The sequence below is a fragment of the Condylura cristata genome, unplaced genomic scaffold, assembly GCF_000260355.1.
Source record: "Condylura cristata isolate star-nosed mole 26May11 unplaced genomic scaffold, ConCri1.0 scaffold00023, whole genome shotgun sequence".
NCBI lineage: Eukaryota > Metazoa > Chordata > Mammalia > Eulipotyphla > Talpidae > Condylura > Condylura cristata.
In genome coordinates, this window is record NW_004567124.1 from 33,899,964 (window position 1) to 33,905,954 (window position 5,991).

The window sequence follows — 5,991 nt, forward strand, 5'->3', positions numbered from 1 at the left end:
CCACCTCATTGCCTTTCTAGGAAGGGTGTCCTAGGCAGGGACGATAGTCCAGCCCCAAACTGATGACTTTCCTACCAAGCATTTAAAGAACAACAAATACCAATCCATCTCAAACTTTTCCAAAAAACTGAACAGGAAGGAGACTTCCTGACTTATTCTATAAAGCCATCATCACTTGACACCACAGTCATACAAAGAAACAACTAAAGACCAAAATCCCTTATGAGCTTCAATGCAAAAATTCTCAACAAGTTACTAGCAAACAGAATTTAGCCGTTTAGGGCCTCTCTGGTGACCTAGGGGTTAAGTCTCAGCACTATCATCGCCTGAGTTTGATGTTAGCTAGGGAGGTGGCCTGCACGGCACAGCAGATCTCCCTGGTCTTGCCCACTGCTCCCCTTAGCAGTGTATTTCAGCCCATCTGCCTATTCTGCTCCTACTCATCATTTCGAAGCTCTGCATTCCAATTTCCATCGAATGCCATTTTTCTTCTGACTAACCTATATTTCCACAATATAGGTTAGTGATTGATTAGCTCGCACTTTACTGTATAAAAAGGCCTTAGTCTCGTATGACTTGGTTGTGTCAGAACTGAGCCGCGGACATGAGGACTCTTCTGTAGCCATGTGGTGAGTGTGCTTACTCTCTGAGGCACCCTAATCTTTAGTACTCTGCCTCACAAATTCTATCCACCTTTGTCTTCCTAAACTCCAGCTTTCTGTCTGGCTGGCAGGAGGCTATACAGAGCTAGGCTTTCTGCTTTCTCCTGAGGAAGCCTCCCCTTCACCACCTATCAAGTGGGTGGGGTGGATCAGCTGCAGGGTGGCTTGTGCCCCAGGTGGGCCTGGAGAGTCTGGTCTACACACCAAGGCCCACTGCACACACCAGCCACCTGGCATTCTGTGATCTCTCATTGTCCTTCAGGTGCTCCTTATATTTCCTAGCTAGACTGACATCTGCAAACACTAGTTTGTTTTCTTCTAACAGTTCTGCTAATGGATTTCCTCTGCCTTATCTATGGAAAATAGAATTTTCCAACAGCCACACTACTGACTTTTTGTTTGGTTGGTTTTTTAAAGATTTGTTTATTTATGCATACAGAACTAGGGTACAGACCAGAGATTCAGGGGCAGCGAGAGGATTCACCAGAGACAGAGTGGGGAGCGGAACAGACAGGTTGATGAGTACACTGTTGAGGGGAGCAGCAGGTGAGATAGGAGAGGTTGGGGATTGAATTCGCACTTCAGTGGCTGTGGCCAGCTTCGCAGTGTTATACTTTAACCTGTTGCGCCACCATGGAGGACCCACTACTGACGTTTTTGGCAAGATAACTCTTTGCAATGAGGGACTGACTTGTGCTTTGTAGGATGTTTAGCAGAGTTTCTAGTGTCTCCTGTCAATGGTAGCAGCACCAGCTAGTTATGACAATGAAAGATCCAGGAATTGGATCTTTCCAATTTCCACTCCGGTTGAGAACTGCTGGCCTAATCTATTACTGCTCCTGACTTCGCTGGGAATACTTTTAGAATAAAATTATACTAGTATTTGTAGATTGCTGTTCAGGGCTAGGATACTAGAATGCTGTATCAAAGCTTGCTTTGCAAAGAGTGAAACCATGACTTCCATATGAATAATAAAGGAATGTGTATTAAATATTGTATTTGGATCAACAAGGGTAGTAGTAAAATGGTAAGGCTAGTTTAAGGAACATTTTGAGAAAAAATGCATGGGAAAAGTTATATTGAAATATGTGTTGAGGCCCTCCTTGGTGGCGCAGCGGGTTAAAGCACAGCACTGAGAAGCTAAAGCCACTTCTGCATGAGTTCGATTCCCACCTCCCCCGGAGGTGACCACATGGTGAGGCAGACCTCTCCTGACCCGCCTGCTGCTCCCCTCAGCGGTGTACTTCTTTGTAGATCTGCCTGTTCTGCTCCCCGCTCTGTATCTGGTGAAGCCTCTCGCCACCCCTGAGCCTCTGGCCTGTACCCCAGTTCTGTATGAATAAATAAATAAATCTTTAAAAAAAATTAAAAAAGGCCCTCCCTGGTGGCGCAGCGGGTTAAAGCACAGCACTGAGAATCTAAAGCCGCTTCTGCATGAGTTCGATCCCCGCCTGCCCCGGAGGTGACCACATGGCGAGCCAGACCTCTCCTGACCCGCCCGCTGCTCCCCTCAGCAGTGTACTTCGTCGATCTGCCTGTTCTGCTCCCCACTCTGTCTCTGGTGAATCCTCTCACCCTCCGCATCTCTGGCCTGTACCCCAGTTCTGTATGAATAAATAAATAAATCTTTAAAATAAAAAAATAAAAAAAAAATGTGTTGAGTGACAAAATGTGTTAATTCCTATAGGACAAAGGCACTGTAATCTTTGGGGTTATCTTTCCTAAGGACAGAAGCTTGTAAGTTAACATATATGTTAACATGGAGGGGAGCTACATTTTCTTCCTTTAGTGGAAGGAGGCAGCAGTGTCGCCCAGGAGTTTGCTGGAAATGCAAATATTCACATCCCATCCCAGGCCTACGTGATTAGAAATTCTGGGATTGGGGTCCAGCACCCTAAAAAACCCTACAGGATACTTGCACATAAAGTTTGAGTCACTGCTCTAAATAGTCAAATAACCTTTATTTGTGAAACAAATACCTGTAAGACAATGTTCATGTCGCTGAAAGGACACATCACCGCCTTTTGGCCACATTTTCAATTTAAATAATGTCTATTTGCTATTTGCTGTTTTGTTTCTCAAATACTCCATCAACTTAAGGCAGCTCTCATCTATTTTCACCTATGTTTCTTTTCCCTCCTTTTTTAGTTAGCAATGTTCTTCCAAAGCTATCCATTTTTCTCCTTTAACCTGTTAATGTAAGACACAAGTTGAACCATTCTTAGTCTTCATTTTTCCCCTTTGACTTGCTATAGTCTTTTAACAGAGTTTACTCCAACATGCAGATGCATGCGGTTTTTTTTTTTTAAGGAAATATGAAATGCTTCTCTTTTTTTCAAGATTTATTTATTTATGCACACAGAACTGGGGTACAGGCCAGAGTTGCAGGGATTGTGAGAGGATTCACCAGAGACAGAGCTGGCAGCAGAACAGGCAGATCATTGAAGTACACTGCTGAGGGGAGCAGTGTGCAAGACAGGAGAGGTCTGCCGTGCCATGTGGTCACCTCCCCTCCGGGGGTGGGGATCGAACTCTCATTGAAGTGGCTGCTGCTAGCTTTCAGAGCTGTGTTCTAACCTGTTGTGCCACCAGGGGGGGCCCAGATGTTTTTTTTTTTTAAAAAGCTCTTCATAAATGAGTTCAATTTTCAAGGGGCTTGGGAGATTTTTCATCTCCTAATTATGGAGCAGTTTGTCAGCACTGATTCCTTTGAAAGCTCGAAATCAGCTGGGCCTACGAAGTGATACCAGTGGCTGTGCCACTGTGTTGTTTGTAATTGTGCCAATGGAAAGGATTTGTCCAATTCTCACCATAGATATGATGATAAAAACTAAAAGGGAAATATAGCTGGGGACTGAGGTCCAAGACTACTGCAGGTGGTGCCCCTCCCTGAGGGCGCTGCTGTGAAGAAAAACAGCTCAGGGTAATGTTTAAAAGTGTGGATTTTGAGGAGGGGCTTCCTTGGAGAGAAAATAGGAGGGACTGGAGCTGAAAGGAGAGGGACAAGGAAATTTTTTTTTTTTTGGTTTGGGCTCCAGGATTCCAGGTTGGCATTGCTTCAGCATTTTGGGGGCCAGTGGAATGATTTGAGCCCCAGGACCCAGCTGATTTTTGGAGAAGGTCACTGTGGACCTGTAAAGGTGGAGGCCAGAAGAAGAGGCATTGCAAGTAGCCAAGGGACTGAAACGGTTCCTGGTTTTGCTGCAGACACAGCCTGGCTCAGCTGAGTGAGGCCTTCTGTAGGGTCATTTGGTGGCTGTGCCTGCTGTCCTGAGTGTCCCTTGTCTGGTGCTGTGCTGGAACCTCCTGCAGCTATGGGCAGGTCTCCTGTTGTGTTGTCTGCTGTCTTTGTGAGTTGGAACCCAGCCTGGAGTCTGGCTGCTGTGCGCCCCCGGTCAGCAGAGGCAGGAAGACGCCATCTTAGACACGTGGCTATTGTTGGGGAGAGGAGCTGCCCATCCTCAGTGGCGGGAAGGCGCCATCATATCAGTCTTTGTGTAGAACAATACTGGCCCACCTCTTTGGGTAAAGTAAGTGGCCGTTATTGACGTCAGAAACTCTTGCTTATCCCATTTGTTATATAAATCCCATTGTTGTTGTTTCCAGAGCCTGAGCAGTCTTGCAATTGTGTGTGCAGGTGAAGAACCCAGACAAAATTTGGTAAAGCATTTGGGCAGTGGGGCTTTGGTCAGTTTAGGGTCCCCTGCCACACGGTGTCAGAGATGGTTGGGACATGCAATTGGGAGATCTCACACTGTTCAATTCTTCTATGGTTATTAGTGTATTCTTCAGGATATCCTTGTTATTGCTTTGGTTTTTTGTTTTTACCTCTTCAAAATATCGGGAACTTACACTTGGAAATATATAAATATTGGGAAAATATTGAAAAGTTAAGTTTTCCTGCTATCCGTTCTCAAAATCACCAGTAAGGAGACTAACATAATCACAAACCTATTGTAACAGGGTGGGGACTGGAACCTGGAACCTCCCCTTTTCTGTGTCCCTCCGTGCCATGTGCCTCCCTCAGGTCTCCTGTGGCTCCCCAACCTTCTTCCTGGAACCTCTCCTTTTCTTGGGGACCACCCTGTTACACTATTAGATAACGAAAAATTGTTGATCTTATTGTGGGTGAATCCATAGGGAAAGTTTTTCTGAGGATGTCCATTGTGGCAATTGTTTTTGCTAGGCACTAAGGGAGATGCATCACAGTGAAGGCACCCGAAGAACTGGAATGAAAAAGATAATGTGGGGGTACTGAAAACTGTAAGGCCAAGGCAAGGCTGGGGTAGGAAAGAGGAACTTAAAACTGCTGCGACCTGCATTCCGGAACCAACTCTGCCCGGCTTACACAACAGTCTGAAAAAAGTAACTTAGATGCCTTATAAAAAGCTTACCCTTATCCCCCAGGTGGGACTTCTCCAAAACAACCCCCCCTCCCCCCTCCCCCCATCGGAGCACAATAAAGCTGTTGCTTGTCAAAAATTTTGCCTGGATTTTTTTCTTAACCACCAACTGTATTAAAAACGTGCTTCCTTCCGTGAGTGCTGGTTCTGTTACAGGGCAGGGAGAGGGACACGGCTGAACCCACAAACCTGCCTGCTCTAGGTAGGGTCTGTCATCCACCGCACAATACAAAACATATAAGACCATTAGGAAAGGAACTTTAATACAATTAATGTGTAACAGAGAAGAGACAAAGAATATAGTTTCTAAATCAAACATCCACAGTTACCATCCTCTCTTGGGTAAAAGTCCACCCAAAAAAGGCTTGGCCCAAAGCAAGGCGTGAAAGCCCGCCACAAGCCTAAAGCACCTTCCGGTGGGGACCCATTGAAATGGGGCAGAAATGGCCAGACAAGTCTGAGAGAAAAAGAGCAAAATCAAAATCAAGATAAATGCTGCCATGGTGAACCTCCCCACTGGGCCTCTCACCCGCATCTGTTTCAAGCGGTCCAGGGCCAAGAAACAATAGCAGCTTCTTCACATGTCTCTCTCCTCCGCGTGCCTTCCTCAGGTCTCCTGGCTCCACCCTGCTTCCTTCTTCAGCAGACTCCAGATTCCTCTCTTCTTTCCTCAGCTCCACCCTCCTCCTGGGCGGGGCAGGGAACCTGGAACCTCCCCTTTTCCTGGGGCCCACCCTGTTACAGTTCCAGAGGGCCGGGCAATTTTGAAAATGTATTAAGTTCTGCACTTACAACATGTGCAGCCATCTTTATGTCTATTATATTTTAATGAAGATCTTGAAACACACCTTCCGCTACACCTACAAAGACTGACGGAGTTTATCAGTGGAAAACCTGGCAATGACCAGAAAGTGCCCGCCCCCCCC